Below are 19447 nucleotides of genomic sequence, written 5' to 3'. Positions count from 1 at the left end.
ATGGTAAAGGTGTGACTTTGCCACATCTCTTCTTCTGGCTCAACCACTGCTCATAAATTATGGTTCAAATTTGTTAGTAAGTTCAGGGATGGGGTCCATGCTCTCATCATGTAACCTTGAACCAGTGCCCAAAATGGCTTAGATTTACTCACTATGAAAACAAATATAATGGTCACCACTGAACTAAAATACCAAAGCCTGGGAATCGCTGTGCTGAGGAAACAATGCTGGCACGGGAATTTCTGAAAAGCCACATTCCACAACTACCTGTGAGTCTGTGGAAATGGAAATTAAAAAAATAATAATAATAAAAAAGAAAAACTGCCAATCCAAGTGCAAAGGGTGGACTAGGTGGCTCCTGCATAAAAAGTGAGGATCTGATAAGAAAGGACATTCCTTAACAGCATAATCATCTGCTGTCATTTGGAATTCAGGAAGTGTTTACAATGAGTGGACAAATGAAATGACTCAACGAATACGAGTAATTAGTTGCCATTTAGTGGCTTTCTCTGACTAATCTAACTACATACTCATTATTATTTCATGTTTCTTTGGTCTTACTACTCTAAATTCTGTGAGGATTAGATTATGACCCTTCTTACTTTTTTATAAAATAATTTTATTTAGAAAATTAAATTTAATGGGTGACATTGATCAATAAAAGTACATAAGTTTCAGGTAAACATTTCTATAGCATTAGAATTGTTGATTATGTTGTGTACCCATCACCCAAAGTCAAATCATTTTCCGTCACTGTGTATTTGTACCTCTTTACTCCCCACCCCACCCCCACCTCTACATATGACCCTTCTTTCTTTACCACATGTAGTTCAGTATTAGAGCTATTACTTAATTCTCAATCAGGATTCTCCAGAGAAACAGAAAAAATAGGATACATGTATATAAACAAAGAGAATTATTAGAGGAATTGGGTCACACGATTACAGAGGCTAGAAGGTTCCATGATCTTCCTTCTGCAAACTGAAGAACTAAGAAAGCCAGTAGTCTAATTCCATCTGAGTTCAAAGGCCTGAGAAGCAAGAAGCAGATGGTGTAAACCCCATATGATCCTCTGCACTCAAGAATCAGTAGCACCAATGTCTGAGGGCAGGAGAAGACGATGTCTCAGCTTAAGCAGAGAGAGAGAATTTGTTTTCCTATGTCTTTTTGTTCAAGTCCTCAACAGATTGGATGATCTCGCCTGCATTGGTGAGGGCAATCTTCTTTACTCAGTCTAGGGACCCAAATGCCAATCTCTTCTGGACATACCATTGCAGGCACACCCAGATATAATGATTTACCCGCTATCTGGACATCCCTCAACCCAGTCAAGTTGACATATAAAATTAACCACCACAATATATACTAATTGGCACAGTAAAACTTTTTTTTTTAAATTGAACTAACTCGAGTCAAGGAAATAAATTCAATTTAAATCTTTAAAATAAATATATAAGAGAAACAATCTAAATAAGTCTTACCAAGCTCAGATTACTATGATTTGTAAGATTAAATAAATTGGAGCCATATTTGTCATACATTCCTCTGATATCTTGGTATCTAACACCCTGAGCAGAAGACTTCCAACCAGTAATCACAAACCATTATTTGCTATTGCTAGTGGTTGGCTTCTGGTATCCCCAGGGTTGCAACTTTATCTTTCCAAGAGCCATGAGTAACTTTTGTTTGGTGTGATGTTTTCTGCCAGGGAAGCTGGCTGTTTTCTTGGTTACACATCCTCTGGATTATCTCAATGAGATGATGTGACTTTAGCAACTTCCTCCACCCACTGCCACCACTAGATATACAACCTGACCCTGCGTACACCACGACAGGAAATCTTAGCTAGTTTTCTTGCTTACTTACCCTGAAATAACTTTACATCATTGATTATATCAGTAACAAAAACTAAACAGATGTTAAAAGGTTTGAGGATGGTCCATCCCAGTCAAAGATTGTCCTATTCATGTTATTTATTCACATTTGAGATATAATTTATCATATCTGGGATCTTTAGAAATGGCTTTAACAATAAGAAGGTTACTTTGGAAAAGTAAAATGTTAAATGCTAATCTAAGACATAATTTGTGATCTCTCCTTTCTGAATTAGTAAAGCAAACATTGTGAGCTTTAAAACAGTAGGAATGTTCATTTGGAAATAGAATGTTGCTCTTTTCTGTTTTCCCTGACTATAACTATGCTATCAGTAACATGATAACTTGAGGTTGTAGCAGAACTTCCAAAATAAACTTGATCTTTAGTTTTACAACAATGATGAGTGAACCTCAGACATTCAGAGATTCTATCCAAATTGAGAATAAATGTTCTGGGGCCAATTTTCTTTACCTCTGAGTTATTGAGCTGATGTTTTCACAACAGTGGCAATTTCTTGACTGTTTCATGCTAGGGATAGGAAATGAAACAAAAAGAACAAGTTTTCTCAACATCTATTTGACAACAAATCGTTGTAGTTTCTTCTTTTTTTTTTATTGTCACTTTTTTTTTTTAAATAAATTTTTATTAATGGTAATGGGATGACATTAATAAATCAGGGTACATATATTCAAAGAAAACATGTCTAGGTTACCTTGTCATTAAATTATGTTGCATACCCCTCGCCCAAAGTCAGATTGTCCTTCGCTACCCTCTATCTAGTTCTCTGTGCCCCTCCCCCTCCCCCTAACTCTCCCCCTGTCCTCCCTCCCCCCACCCCTGGTAACCACCACACACTTGTCCATGTCTCTTAGTCTCATTTTTATGTTCCACCAATGTATGGAATCATGTAGTTCTTGTTTTTTTCTGATTTACTTATTTCACTCCTTATAATGTTATCAAGATCCCACCATTTTGCTGTAAATGATCTGATGTCATCATTTCTTATGGCTGAGTAGTATTCCATAGTGTATATGTGCCACATCTTCTTTATCCAGTCTTCTATTGAAGGGCTTTTTGGTTGTTTCCATGTCTTGGCCACTGTGAACAGTGCTACAATGAACATGGGGCTACATATGTCTTCACGTATCAATGTTTCTGAGGTTTTGGGGTATATACCCAGTAGAGGATTGCTGGGTCATAAGGTAGTTCTATTTGCAGTTTTTTGAGGAACCACCATACTTTCCTCCATAATGGTTGTACTACTTTACAGTCCCACCAACAGTGAATGAGGGTTCCTTTTTCTCCACAGCCTCTCCAACATTTGCTATTACCCGTCTTGTTGATAATAGCTAATCTAACAGGGGTGAGGTGGTATCTCATTGTAGTTTTGATTTGCATTTCCCTAATAACTAATGAAGCTGAGCATCTTTTCATATATCTGTTGGCCATTTGTATCTCTTCCTGGGAGAAGTGTCTATTCATGTCTTCTTCCCATTTTTTTATTGGATTGTTTGTTTGTTTGTTGTTGAGTTTTATGAGTTCTTTGTAAATTTTGGAAATTAGGCCCTTATCTGAGCTGTTGTTTGAAAATCGTTGTAGTTTCTACTGTTTGCCTGAGCCTAAATTAAAACATTTAAAGTGAGGCATATGGTGTACAGAGTTGCAAAGTGGGATATGAAAGCCCACTCTTATGGGCTAACGTCTTGAAACACCAAGTCCTCTTTTGTCTCCCTGTCTTTGATGGAGGCCATTCCCCAAAGTCACTCCTAGGTTGTCAGCTATGCTCAGCAATAAGAAGAGAGGATTTCCCGACTAGGGCTTACTCAAGAAGAGAAGAGGAACTTCTTATTACCCTCTGCAACTACAGGAAAATAAAACCAAAAAACCAGATGTCACTGAAAGAGGTTTTCATAACAATTCAATCAAATCCTAAAATAAAATTCAAAGGCCAAGCATGAAAAGGATAAGCTGGTATTCTTCTGGATATTGGGAACTTTATGGGACCTCAGAGCAATGACAGTAACAACCTACATTGTAGGACAATTTGTAATTCACGATATACTCACATGTTCCCAGCCTACTGTGAGATAGAGTGGGCATTAATGCCCACAGCACAGCTCTTAGGTGAGTCTTTATGACCACACAAGCAGCAAATTGCAGTCAGGGCTTAAATCATAATTTCCATCTTCAAAATCCGTATCACTACACAGCCTCTGGGTTGAAAATCTTCTGTTATGTGAATAGTTTCTTTATATTTTACTAAATATATTGAAATTTATTTTTTATTACATTTACTGGGGTGATATTGTTAGTAAGATCATATAGGTTTCAAGTGAACATTTCTCTGATACATGGTCTTCATATTGCATTGTGTACCCACCACACAAAGTCAAATCATCTTTTATCACCATATATTTGACCCCTTTTACTCTTCACTATCCCTCTGGTAACTTATTTTTGAATTGCAAAAGTATAATTTGTGTTTAGGCTCAATTCTGACATTGCTGTATGGCAGTGGAAAATAATGTAATCTCTTTAAATATCAGTTTCCTCAACTATGCAAAGGAAATAATAATACCAGCCTCTTAGGGTTGTTGTAAGAATTAAATAGAATAATTCACGTAGAGCATAGAGCCTTATACATACTCAATAGAATATGGCTTTAATTATTGCTAATAAAATAAAATATATCCATTGTACAAAATACATCCTAATATGAAGAAGAAAACAACAATCATATATAAATCTACCATCCCAATATAATCACCAAACCATTATAACATAATTTTTGGTTTTCTAGGTAATGCTACATCATGAATTTCTTTGTTATAAAAAAGTTCAACCATGTACAAAAGTTAAAATATAAATATGATACCTGTATATCTTCCACTTGGAGTCAATAATTATAAGTACTTTGCTATATTTGCTTTAACTATCTGTATACATTTGTTTGTATACATTTTTATATTTTTTTTGCAAAAGTATTTTAAGTAAATTGCATTCATCAGAGCATCTCAACCCTACATATTTCAATATGCATGTCTTATAAATAAAGACATTCTCCCAAATAGTCACAATACCATTATCACAACAGAATAATAATGATTATTCCCTAATGTCATTTAATACCCAGTTCACATTTAAATTTTCTTAATTTTCCCCTAAATGATTTTTGCTGTTATTTTTCCCAAACCAATTCCTGCATTATGTTTGGTTATGTCTCTTTTATTATAGCACAATATTCTCACCAAACTTAGATTATTCTAAGTATACTTTTAAATGCATACATTTTAGTGTGGGCATAGTCATAGCCAGTCCCTTAGCTTTAGAAATAAAAGCTGTTCCCCTTTTTTCCAATTGCAAATCATATTAAGATAAACATCTTAGTTCACTAACTTCTTTTCACCTTTTCTGATTATTTCTGAATATTTATTTTTCCTAAAAGATATGAAAATATTTACAGATTGCTGTCCAGAAAGGCTAATCGACTGTAATCCTGCAAAGTATTTGAGTATGCCCCCAGAGCTGAGGCTCTCAATCCTTGGCATCCTCTGGGTCCTGACTTAAATGTTACCTTTGTAAGGGACATTTTATAGTCATTTGCACTGGATGAGCTTCCCTATCTCTCTTTCATAGTCTGTCCCTCCTGTGATTAATTAATTACCTCCCTTCTCCCCTAAAGAAAGAAGAAATTTCTACTTGGAAAGGTCACAATTTTTCTCTGAAACTAGGAGCTCAGTGACGCTGATTGACTGCTTTTTGTATTGTGCTGATTTTAGAAAAATGTTAACATAAAACTTCTGGCCCTTTAATTTTTACTAATGCGGTACACATTAAAATCAAGTACTACCATGTATACAGTAAATATTGTCAGTATTTTGAAACCAGTGAAAATACATCCATAAGGAAATCCTTTGAAAACTCTTATGTTAAAAGAAAATAACCAATATCAGGTGAGTAGTTAAGTAAGTGTGGCAAATCTATATGATAGTATAGTCTGTAGACATTAAAGAGTATTCATCAAGTGCTAACAATAACATGGGAGAAATTAATGCTTGTTAAATGGTATGGATAAAATATTTGTTAGAAATTCAAAATGCTAACAACAGGACAAAAAGACTAGAAAGATATAGTTAGTGCTGCTACTAAGGGTGATCAAAACTGTTTTTCTTAAATATTTTGTTTCAGTCTGACCAAAGCACAGCAATGAAAGAAAGAGCTTTTGGGAACATATTTTTTTAGCATTCATGGTTCCTATTGACCAATCTGTAAAAGAGGAAAGGAGTTTTAACTCATGATAATTTCTAAATTTTTTAATCTGATTTTTGTAGCATGAGTTAATGTCAACATTACTTTAATATATAAAGAATTTGGCAAAAATAAAACAACTAGCCAACAAACAAACAAATAATTAAATCTTTTGGAATTCTCCATTTCCTCTGAAGCTTTTTGCTTATGTTCTATTTCAATAACATTTATAATTATTCCATTTTTTGTTTATAGGCCCCCTGATAAAACTTATCATTACAACAAATTATCTATTTAATCTGATGAAATGAGTATTTGCATGTAAGTACATATATAATGAATGCAAGGTATTTCACTGTTTTCATCTTCAGCAGTAATCAGAGAGCATTTATTATGAATTACATGAACCCAGCATTATACTTAGTGTTATATGAAGCAGCTTGTACTGTGGACTTGATCCCAAGCTCTACCAAGCGTCCCCAAACTACGACCCGCGGCCCCCTGAGGCCATTTATCCGCCCCCCCCCCCCCGCCACACTTCCAGAAGGGGCACTTCTTTCATTGGTGGTCAGTGAGAGAAGCACTGTATGTGGTGGCCCTCCAATGGTCTGAGGGACAGTGAACTGGCCCCCTGTGTAAAAAGTTTAGGGACCCCTGCCTAGACCTTACAGCTAATGACCTGTGATCAACAGACTCATCTTTCCTCAAAGCATATGACAAACTTTCTGGAACCAAACTCAAAGGAATTTACAACTTCCCAAGGGAATATGGTATTTGATTTGACAGTTTCACCTGGCTTTATCCTGAAGCCAAAGAACTGAAATTTCATTTTCACTCTCCTTTCTTGGGATCAAACCCTTTGATGGAAAGAGAACACTGGGAATCCATCCCTAGGCCTGGAGGTGTTAGAAGCAGAAACCAGACATACAAATCCCGTTCTCTTTGGGCCTCTGAGAAAATACCTAGCCATCACTACCCTAATCTACCAACCCCACGTTGCCCATCTGGCCCCAATGTTAGCACAAGTGCTGGCTCCCAACAATGTATGTGTCCCAGAGCTGGGAGAGGAAAACAAAGAGTGAACTGGTGATGCCTGTCCAGAGCTCTGGCAGACCTCATCAGGCTCTAGGCTGGGCTTTAAAATGTTCCACCACTGTTCCTGCCTGGCACCCAAACCCCTATCGTTTTATTTTATTTTATTTTCTGTTATTTTTTAATTGATTTTAAGGAGAGAGGAGGGGAGAGCGAGAAACAGACAGGAACATTGATCTGTTCCTGTCTGTGCCCTGACCAGCAATTGATCCAGCAACCTCTGTGCTTTGGGACAATGCTGTAGTCAACCAAGCTATCTGGTCAGGGAGGAAACCCCTACCATTTTAAAGTTAACTTTTAATGTTCCAGTTTTCCCTCCAATCATGCAAGGCAGAATCTTTGCTTTACTCACAGCTCCAATATCAACACTTCCTTTGACCAACACTTTTCAAGCAATAGATAATCTTAGTACTAATGTATCTTACTTGATTTTTGCAGTCAGAGTGAAACAAAGAAAAGAAACATAAAAATTGGTGTTGTGGAATGGAACCAGACACAGTAAATAATACCTAGTATGCAGGTTCAATGACCTAAAGGCTTTGTATCCTAAAGAATTTTCTGAGATGTCATGCATAGATTTTTGAGACAGAGGAAGCATTTTCTAATTGGAAGCCCAGTGTTGAGGGACTCTCCAAATCAAACACAGTTAAATATAGCATTCAGGTTGCCATCTGGCAAAATGGGAAGAAGAGTCTAGCTGTAAATCTGAAATACTTCCTCTGTGTAAAGACATGGCTTTAGGAGATACACGAATACAAAGCGTCCAGGCCTCGCCAACATGGCCATGCATTGGAGTTCCTCCATCAGGGAACATGTGATGTGTTAGAAGAACTGAAGGAGGTTCAGCACAGCTAGAATGAGGGCAGGGAGATGGTAAAGCTTATTGTGAGAGACAAGTAAAACAGAGGTAAACAGGACAAGTTCATAAAGTCATGTAAGTTCTTTTAAAGAGTTAAAAGTCATTTAACTGATTAAGCAGAGTTGTTGTAAGATTAGAGTCATGCTTCAGAAAAATTATTCTTGTTGAAGGAAAATGGATTAAAGGTGAGCAAAAGCAGAGGCAGAAAAACCAGTTGCTCATCTTAAAAAAGAAGAAAAAAGTGGGAGGTATCACACTTCCTGATATCAAGTTATACTACAAGACCATTGTACTCAAAACAGCCTGGTACTGGCATAAGAACAGGCATATAGATCAATGGAACAGAACAGAGAACCCAGAAATAAACCCACAGTTCTATGGACAACTGATATTTCACAAAGGAGGTAAGGAAATACAATGGAGTAAAGACAGCCTCTTTAACAAATGGTGTTGGGAAAATTGGACAGCTACCTGCAAAAAAATGAAACTAGATCACCAGCTTACACCACTCACAAAAATAAACTCAAAATGGATAAAAGACTTAAATGTAGGCCGTGAAACCATAAGCATCTTAGAAGAAAACATAGGCAGTAAGCTCTCGGACATCTCTCGGAGCAATATATTTGCTGATTTATCTCCACGGGGAAGTGAAATAAAAGACAGGATAAACAAATGGGACTATATCAAACTAAAAAGCTTTTGCACAGCTAAAGACAACAAGAACAGAATAAAAAGACAAACTACACAATGGGAGAACATATTTGACAATACGTCTGATAAGGGGTTAATAACCAAAATTTATAAAGAACTTGTAAAACTCAACACCAGGAAGACAAACAACCCAATCCAAAAATGGGCAAAAGAGATGAATAGACACTTCTCCAAAGAGGACATACAGATGGCCAATAGGCATATGAAAAAATGCTCAACATCACTAATCATTAGAGAAATGTAAATTAAAACCACAATGAGATATCACCTCACACCAGTCAGAATGGCGCTTATCAACAAAACAACACAGAATAAGTGCTGGCGAGGATGTGGAGAAAAGGGAACCCTCCTGCACTGCTGGTGGGAATGCAGACTGGTGCAGCCACTGTGGAAAACAGTATGGAGATTCCTCAAAAATCTGAAAATCGAACTGCCTTTTGACCCAGCTATCCCACTTTTAGGAATATACCCCAAGGACACCATAGAACAGCTCGAAAAGGAGAAATGCACCCGCATGTTTGTGGCAGCATTGTTCACAATAGCGAAGATCTGGAAACAGCCCAAGTGTCCGTCAGAGGACGAGTGGATTAAAAAGCTTTGGTACATATATACTATGGAATACTACTCAGCCATAAGAAATGATGACATCGGATCATTTACAATAACATGGATGGACCTTGACAACATTATACGGAGTGAAATAAGTAAATCAGAAAAAAAAAAACTGGCCTGACCTGTGGTGGCGCAGTGGATGAAGCGTTGACCTGGAAATGCTGAGGTCGCCGGTTCAAAACCCTGGGCTTGCCTGGTCAAGGCACATATGGGAGTTGATGCTTCCAGCTCCTCCCCACCTTCTCTTTCTGTCTCTCTCTCCTCTCTTTCTCCCTTTGTGTCTCTCTCCCTTTCTCTCTCCTCTCTAAAATGATTAAATAAAATTAAAAAAAAAAAAAAAAAAAAAAAAAAAAAAAAAAAAAACTAAGATGAATCCATACATAGAAGGGACATAAAAATGAGACTCAGAGACATGAACAAGAATGTGATGGCAACAGGGGCGGGAGGTTGGGGGAGGGGGGAGGGGGTGAAGAAGGAGAGAGGGGTTAGGGGAGGGGAGGGGCACAAAGAAAACCAGATAGAAGGTGACAGAAGACAATTTAACTTTGGGGGAGGGGTATACAGCACAATCAAATGTCAAAATAATCTAGAGATATTTTCTCTCAACATATGTACCCTGATTTATCAATGTCACTGCATTAAATTTAATAAAAAAAACACTTAAAAAATATGTAAAAATAAAAAAATATTAATTTGAAAGTAAAAAAATAAAGAAAGAAAGAAAGAAAGAAAGAAAGAAAGAAAGAAAGAAAGAAAGAAAGAAAGAAAGACAAACAAAACAAAACAAAACAAAAACAAAAACCAGTTGCTCAGTGGTAGAGCATTGGCCCAGTGTGTAGATGTCCTGGATTCGATTCCCGGTCAGGGCATACAGGAGAAGTACCCATCTGTTTCTCCACCCCACCCCTCTTGCTTCTCTCTCTCTTTCTCTTCCCCTCCTGCAGCATTGGAGGGAGTTGGCCCCACGCACTGAGGATGGCTCCATGGCCTTCACCTCAGGTGTTAAAGAAGAGCTTGGTTGCGGAACAACGAAGCAACACCCCAGATGGGCACAGCATCACCCTTTAGTGGACTTTCCGGGTGTGGATCCCAGTAGGGGTGCATGTGGGAGTCTGCCTCTCTGCCTCCCTTCCTCTCACTGAGTACAAGAAAAGAAAACAAAGGAAAAGAAAAGAAAGAAAGACCAGTTGCAATTATCAAGTGAAAAATGACAGTGGCCTAGATTGGGTAGTGGCCAGAGAAGTTGAGAGATGTGAATGTAAGAGTTATTTAGGAAGTAGAATTGATAGGTTTTTGTGAGTGACTAAAGAGTTGGAGTAAGAGGAATAATAAAGGAGAGAGAAGAGCCTAGAATGAATGAAGGGCAGGGATGTTGTCTAGTAAGAAGAGACAGAAGGGCACATGCATGTTTGAATATCCTGTTCATTCTTGGCAGTTTAGTGTAAATTCATTTAACAATCCTTTCCTGGGAGCAAGTTCTGGAGTAAGGCAGCATGTCACATTGGGCTTACAGAGTGGGAGGGGAGACTGCCACAGTGGGGAAGGAAGAGAAGTAAGCCTAAGGGTGGCCTTCATTACTGAGCAGTCTCTATGCACCAGGCCCTGTGCTGAGAGCTTTATCCACACTGATCTTTTGAGTTTTATTTAATTCTTACAAAATCCTACATAAGGTAGATATATATTATTATGCCTATTTTATAGTACCAGAGCAAAATTTGGAGAGGTTAAGGAACTCTATACCTGTGCTGTCCCAGACGGTAGCTGCTAGCTGCCTTGGCTACTAAGAACATGAAATGTGTGATTGAAGGACCTAGCTATTAATTTAATTTAAATGAAATTTTAATTAATTTAAATTTTAAAATGAATGCTAGATTCAGCTACTGGAAAATGTTTAAATACTATATGTTTGGAACAACTTGGGTATTTGAATCAAATTTCCCAATTGAAAAGTTTATGAAATCTAAAATCCAATGGAAAAACTAGTACAGTACCTGAATTGAGATGTGCTGTTTGTAAAACACATCCTGGATTTCAAAGACTTAGTGTAACATAATTTTATATTGATGACGTATTGAAATAATCTTTTTGCTATATTGGGTTTGATAATATTATTAACATTTATTTCTCCTGCTTTATCTTTTTACTTTCCCATACGTGGCTTTTTGAAAATTTTAAATCCTGAGTGGCTCACATAAGTTTTCCTCTAGTGCTGGAAAGCAAGGTCCCAACCACTTCGACTTCGTATTTTGGGGAGCCCGGGACTCCAACAAAGGTGCGCGCGCGCACGTGCTCACTGTGCCGCCCCGCCCCCCCTGCCCCCGCACTTGGACCGAATTTTAACCGGTGCCCAAGACCAGCCAGCTTTCCTGTTTGCCTTTTTGAACTGTTTTCTCTGAGCCTTGAAGAGCCAGGAGCTGTGATGTCACTGTGTAAACAGAGGGAAGGGTGGGGGCGAAAGCTGCGCAGGAGAGGACCAGGCAGAGGACGGGATGGGGGTGGGGACGGGAGGCTTTCAGAGGTGGCTGGGTCTGGAGTGCGTGGGAGCAGCGGGAGACTGCCGAGCCGATAAAGAAACATAATGGAACTGCCAGTCACCAAACTGGGGGGCGGGGATGGGGACGTGGTTACAAGGGAGGGGGGTTTGGAAAAATATGGGACGCCTAGAGCTAATTCCCCTGATTAAAAATGCATTAGTTTGGAGGTGTCAGGGACACGCAGCTGTTTTCAAGGAAAGCCTGGCTCCAAGAGGTCCTCCCTGGCCGGGCCGCCTGGCGGCTCCATCTCGGGGTGGATGTCAGCAAGCCCCCGGCCCGCCGACGCTTGTCCTTTCCCTGACAGGGCCCTGGCCAATGTCCTGCTGCTGAGGGTCGTGGTAATTTACATCCTCTCTGTGTACATTAACTTATCTGCAGCCGCGCTGGCTGCGCTCCTTCAGTCAGCCTGTCTCCGGGGCAGCCTGGGAGACTGCCCCCACCGCCGGCCCGGGCGCAGGGGGAGCGGCCGCCCAGTCCCTGCGCCCCGCGAGCAACAACAGACGCCGCGGAGCGGAGCGGAGCGGGAGCTGGAGCCCGCGCCCCGGGCCGGCCGGGCCGCCGCGCCTGTGCGAGGCCTGGCGTGGGAGGCCACGAGGGGACAGCCCGAGCCGGCGGAGGCAGGCGGCCCGTGGCTGGGAGTGAAACACTTAGCGGCTAATTCATGACTCATGACTCATGGGCAGGCTCCTCTTCAGTGACAGCCGGGACAGTTACCGGTTATTTGTAGCCCCCCCGGCTTTCATTTCGCTGTAATTAAGCAGTCATTTGAGGGTCATTTCAGACCAGTTATAGGTTTCCCTGTTTTAATAATGTTTAAAGTTCCGGGGAGGGGGGGCAACAGGGAGTGGAAGGGGAGGTTGGGAAGGAGGCGTGGAGGGCAAGAGGGTAATCGTCTCTGAGAACGTGTGCACTTTTCATAACTCTTCCCCTGACAGGCCCCAGTGTGCAGTTCCCTCAGAGGCCGGCTCTAACGTCCTGTCTCGCAGAGCGCGGGCCAGATCCTCTGCCATGACACGAATGGTCTGCCCTGAGAAGAGGTCTGGCCGCCTTTGAGTCAGATGTTGGATTTTCTTCTTTCCCCTCTGGCACCACACTAATCATTCTCTTTAATCACTGTAGCTTTTTAATGAGGCCAAGTAGGTATTTATGGAGCCGTCTACTCTCTAAAGGCTAATGCTTGATAAGTCGTTTATAACTTATCGGTGGGCTTAGCATGGGCCAAACCCAGAAGAAAGGAAATGAGAGTAAAAAAAGAGTCTGGAGTTCGGGAGGAAAAATGCAGCGTATCTTTGGGTCTTGGTGGTACCAAGCCCTTGTGGAAAACCTTCAGTCTGTCAGGCATAAGACTTAAGGAGCAACCAGTCTGTCCCAATTTTGTGAAAATTTCCTGGCTGTCGTTCTTGATTTTCTTCATTCCCACCAACTTTCTCCTTCAGCTGGTTCATGTATCTTTGGATATCACTTGAAGCTTCCATTCTAGGCCAATTCTACAAAGTTCTTCAAAGAATTCTGGAGCTGTGTGACATTTGGAGGGTACACAGATGCAAAATGAAAGGATTGGAAAGAAATAAAGGACAGAAACCAGATTTCCTGTCACTGCAGAAGTAGGTGCCATGTGCTCCGGATTTCAGTGGATGTTAAAGCTGGAGTATGCAGTGCGGCAGTTTAGTTGCCCCAAAGAGTAGAGGAGAGAAAAGCCATTTTAGGGAGGGTAAGAGGAGTAGCGAGGACAAAAACAAGACAGGACCTCACAGACTAGAAAAAAAATGAATCAAACCTTCAACATAGGAATATTAAGGAGACTTTTAAAAAGTTTTCATAAAAGAAAAATAAAGTAATGATACATAGTACAACATGAATGAACCTTGAACACATTACGCTAAGTGTTAGAAGCCAGTTACAAAAGACCACAGGTTATATGATTCCATTTATATAAAATGTCCAAAATAGCAAAATCTATAGAGACAGGAAGTAGATTGGTCATTGCCAGGCAGGGGGAAAAGGTAAGGAGAGGGTGGAGTAGCTGCCTAAGGGTACAGGGTTTTTCTTTGGGTCACTGAAAATGTTCTAGAATTGATTGTGTTGGTGGTTGTACAACTCTGAATATACAGAAAACTAATGAAATATATGCTTTAAATGGATGAATTGTATGTTATATGAATTAAATCTTAATAAAGCTGTTCCCCAAAAAATTTTTTTTGAAAAAGGTAAGTAGAAACAAGCCCCCCAAAATGTGCAATTAAGAAATCCTCTTACAAGTCCATTGCTCTTCTCTATGACAATGTAGCCAGGAGATAATGTCCATCAGGGCTGGGACTTTGGTTCTCAGCATAGCCCCTGTTGCCTAGAATAATTCTGCTTGTTGAAGGTACTTGACAAATATTTGTTGAAAGACAAGAACTTGTAAATAACCAGACTGGCTTAGTTCAGATGTGTCACACACTCCCCCTACCATTCTCTCCCCGCATCTTTTTTTCTAGTTTTCTAGTATACCAATTATTATCATTAATACAGCTAGAAACTAGAACTCATAAACAAAATTTTGTTTATTTTGTGCCAGGCACTGTACATATATTTGTCTCTAATCCTTATAAAACTCAGCAATGTAAACTCACTGCACACAGGTCTGTCTGGCTCCCAAAGCTTTAGTCTACTGTAAACATTGTCTTCTAAAAACACTAACCACAAAAGCAGGGAGAAGCATTGATGAATATGCATACATACTCAACCAAAGTCACCTATAAAGAAAACCAATTTGGTTTCTATTTAAACTGAAAGAAGCATCAAGAAGTATCATCAACACATAAATCAATGATAGGTTTTCTTAAAGTCATTATAATTTTATAATAACTGAATTATATATTTAACAAATATGGAGTATTTATACATAGCCCTGAATGAAGCACTGGGAAAAGTTACAAAAGCAGTTAACACAGAAGCTTATACTCCCCTGCATGCTATAAAAGCCATTGTCTCATCAAGAAAAAAGTGAATATTCAGTATTTTGTCTAAATAGTATATAAAAAGTTTAAACATATGTAATCTGAAAAGCCTTGGTTTCTTGGGACCTTTTCTTAATATTGAAACATTTTTTTTGTGCACAAAGCCCAGAGCCTAGGAAGAGCTGCTAAGTGTCTGCTTCCTAGACCGGGCTGGAGAGAAACACAAGGAAGAGTATATCAGGAGTACTTGAAAGCTACTGTGATGTCTTCGTGGGCTGGCTGGCCATTGAATGGTTAGTATTTCTCATGTCAGAAACCCCAGATTCCAGACCCACATCCCAACTAAGACTCAGACTCACCATCTTATCGAACATATTTTAGTTAGTATATTCAGACACCACCTGAAAAGACCAAAACCTTCTAATTAAATGTTCCACAGTCCCTTTTTTACTGTAAGAATTTTGCTCTAAGGTTTATAATAGTAGTCCACACTTTATAGTTGGAAAAAGCTTCTGAAACTACTAACTGAAATTGTCCCAAAGCATACAGCATCAAGAAAAGATCTCAAATAACTGACAGCAAATTCTCTCAACTGTTAGATACATCCCCCATCTAAATTGGAGAGAGGTTTTCCTTCTGCTAACTATATATATTATATATATTTCTTAGCTAAGTCTGAAAAGAAAGTACAACCCTGCCCATAGATATGGAGACATTTGTTATTTCCTTCTCTCTCCTCCACAGGGGAGATTCTAGAAGTGGAAGTATAACCACTTAAGCTGATGAGCTTTAAGAAACTCTACTTGGGACTTGGGAATGTGCCTAGGTACCACAGTGTCTACAGAATGGCCATCCATCCCTAAGCATATGTGGTTGTCACCCTCTAGTGGATGATCTATGATAATAGTTGGCAGCCTCCTGTGGGGGACAAGAGCAATGTCATCCAAGATTGACCTCTTGAAGAGGTAGATGACAGATAATCCTGCACCGGGACACTACAGTCTTAGACACACATTTCCTGCAAAAGTGGGTGTTCACGGGCTGCTTATTCAGTCGGCAGTACCTTGCTTCTTTTGTGTCTACTGTTTGTGTTTCCTGTTGGTGTGGTGGCATTTTCAAGAACAATATGTACTTCCTTAAGGCAGACTTCTCCTGGCAATTGATTCCCAGAAGCTGTTTGCCTCTGACTGGCCTTAAAAGCTTTCTATGTCTGTGGGCTTACTCAGCGTGCCCAACTATTTAGCTGGTAGCAGAGAACTCACCAATTGAATGGCAATCTGACCTGCCAAGGGAAGTTGTGGGCCAATATATATTGCCTCCATATTCACTGTTGTATAAAGAGCCTAAAAATGGGGTTCTAAGTATAATACTATAAAAATGAAGTCAGGCTTTGAGTGCATTCATATTAAGAGATTCAAAATATAATAACATGGTTTTCCTGTTTTCATTTTATCGGGTAACTGAAGAATTGTCTTTCTAAGTCTGGGTGGGAATCAAATTTCTACATCAGACAGTTTCTAGGAGAAAAGGATTATGGGTACAGGAAGTACTCCACATTCTCAAAAGGTGCTTGCATTTGCTCTGTGAGAACTTACTGAGAGAGATCATTTCTCTGAAAGACAAGTATAATTTTCTGAAAACCTGTTTATTCATTAGCAGAGGGATTGAATGTTTCAAGTCAAGAATGACCTTGGTGCTAAATTTGAAGTCAAATAATCAAAGCATTGTAGGAATGAACTACCCCTCCCCTCATCTTACTCATTTGATAGATGAAGAGACTGAGATTTGGCCAGGTTAGGCAGTGTTAGCTGGTTACAAAGATGGTTCTTGACAAGAGCACTCTCAAATAATTTATGACCCTATCTCCCTCCCCCACCCCCACCCCCACCACATAGCACTGTTTTTTCCCAGGTAGAATCTTCTTACTGATTATGAGGAAATCAGTTCCCTAGCCTTGTTCAAGGTAGTATATGTTGTGTTTGCTTAGAAAGTATTTTTTATGGTAGCAAAGTATACATAACATAAATTTACCATTTTAACCATTTTTAAGTGCACAGTTCAGTGGCATTAAGTAAATTCACACTGTTGTGCAACCATCACCACCATCCATCTCTAAAACATTTTAATCTTCTCAAACAGAAACTCTGTAACATTAAAAATGTAAACTCCCCCATCCTCCTTTCCCTCAGCTCCTGACAACAACCATTCTACTTTCTGTCTCTATGAGTCTGCCTCTTCTAGGTCGCTCATGGAAGTGGAATTATACAGTATTTGTCTTCCTGTGTCTGGCTTATTTTACTTAGCTAAATATCCTTAAGGTTCAACTATATTATAGCATATGTCAGAATTTCCTTATTTTTTAAGCTTGAATAATATTTTATTATAGGTATGGTATATGCCACGTTTTGTTTATCTATCAGTGGACATTTGTGGGAAATATATTTTAAATGCAGAAGAAAAACAAAAAATCTTTAAGAAGTAGAAGCATGTGTGCAAGAGGCTTGAAGCCATATTTTTAGTTATTTTTTAAACTTTTTTTTTTTTTTTAATAAGTGAGAGGCAAGGAGGTAGAGACAGACTCCATGTGCCCTGACCAGAATCCATCTGGCAAACCCTCTATCAGGTGATGTTCTGTCCATTTGAGACCGCTGCTCCATTGCTCAACAACCAAGCTATTTTAGCACCTGAGGCCAGGACATGGAGCCATCCTCAGTGCCTGGCACCAACTTGCTCAAACCGTTTGAGCCATGGCTGCTGGGGGGGGGGGAGAGAAGTGATGGAGAAACAGATGGTCGCTTCTCCTGTGTGCCCTGACCAGGAATTAAACCCAGATTTCCACATTGCAGGCTGATGTTCTACCACTGAGCTAACTGGCCAGGGCTTCAAACTTTTTATTTATTGATTTTAGAGAGAGGAAAGAGAGGGAGAAAGACATTGATTTGTGGTTCCACTTATTATGCATTCATTGGTTGATGCTTGCATGTGCCCTGACCGAGGATCAAATGCATAACCTTGGCACTCAGGACGATGCTCTAACCCAGTGGTCAGCAAACTGCGGCTCACAAACCACATGCGATTCTTTGGCCCCTTGAGTGTGGCTCTTCCACAAAATACCATGTGCGGGCGCTACCTCGATAAGGAATGTACCTACCTATACAGTTTAAGTTTAAAACATTTGGCTCTCAAAAGAAATTTCAATCGTTGTACTGTTGATATTTGGCTCTGTTGACTAATGAGTGCCTAACCAACTGAGCTACCCGGCCAAGGCTTAAAGCTATATGTTTTTTAAAAACTACTGGAGATTGTTAATTAAAGAATAATTTAATAATTCTATGTAGACTTGTTTTAAAGTATAGTTAAGAAACTTGGTTTGCTTATCTTTATATTTTCTGCTGCAATCTCCCATCTCACCCCAACATCAACATAGGTTCACATGTAGATACTCAATAAACATGTGCTAAATTCCAAGTCGGGCACAGGGAAAATCAAACGCAATCTCCATCATCATGGTTTTTCTTAATATTTCCATTGATCCCTCCAGAGGAATATGCAAAGGTTTCTAGAAGAAATATGGTAGAAAGACTATTCTGTAAGAACAATGTATCCAACGAGGTTCTCGGTTTCAAGCAATGGAAACTAACTGATTCTAAGGGGGCAAACCCCAAAGGAGTTATTAAAAGGACATGGGTAGCTGATAGAATTGCAACATGGCTGGAGAACCATGTTTGAGACTTTCGGAAACAATGCCACAAACCAGCGATGTCCACCGGTGTGCCACAAGAATGTTTAAAACATGCGTTACCTGACTATTTAGTCAGGGACACTGACCTCTTTTCTCTTGGATTGTCAAATTAAAAAATGACAATGGCCAACACAACAATAGCCATCTAGTGTGAATAAATAAAAAATTATACCTCTTTTTTTTTGGTCAGATCAGGAAAAAATATATTTTAGGATATGCCACAGAATTTTAGTAATTGGTTTATGTGTGACACAAGATGACAGAGGTTGAAAATCGCTGTCCCAAACTATACCCAAAACTGACGTGAGAAAGAACACACCACCAAAGGTTATGCTGACACTGAGCAGAGGATATCCAGTTAGCTTGGTCTCCGGGACTTGATTTCACCTCTTGCCATTTCTGCCCAGGATGTGAAACTTTCAACTTCTGCTATTGCCCAAACCTGGATGCCTGGATCTCCACCTCAGCAGCCAAATGAATTCCACAGGGTCCCTTTCTCAAACTGCAAGACATGTCTCTTGTAAGTACAGTGATTGATGGGTTGGGCACAGCTCACATGCCCATGCCCAGCTGCAAAGGGGGCTGGAAAATAAGTGCTGTGTTTTCTACCCAAGGTGGGTAGGGTGCGTGTGAAAGACAATTCCCTACACAGAAAGGGCGTTCAGAGGTGCTGGGCAGCCTCTACTGAAGGTAAAGGGACTGTGTGCCCCCTAAGATCATAGGGCAGGGGACTTTCAGAAACAATGCCCCAAACCAGCAATCAAAATCTTAACTAGGATAATTAGAGTCAGCAATTATTTTAAAACACTGTTAATACCTGATGTGGAGAAAG

This window comes from Saccopteryx leptura, chromosome 11 (genome assembly GCF_036850995.1).
Source record: "Saccopteryx leptura isolate mSacLep1 chromosome 11, mSacLep1_pri_phased_curated, whole genome shotgun sequence".
Lineage (NCBI taxonomy): Eukaryota > Metazoa > Chordata > Mammalia > Chiroptera > Emballonuridae > Saccopteryx > Saccopteryx leptura.
Note: the sequence above shows the minus strand (reverse complement) of the source record.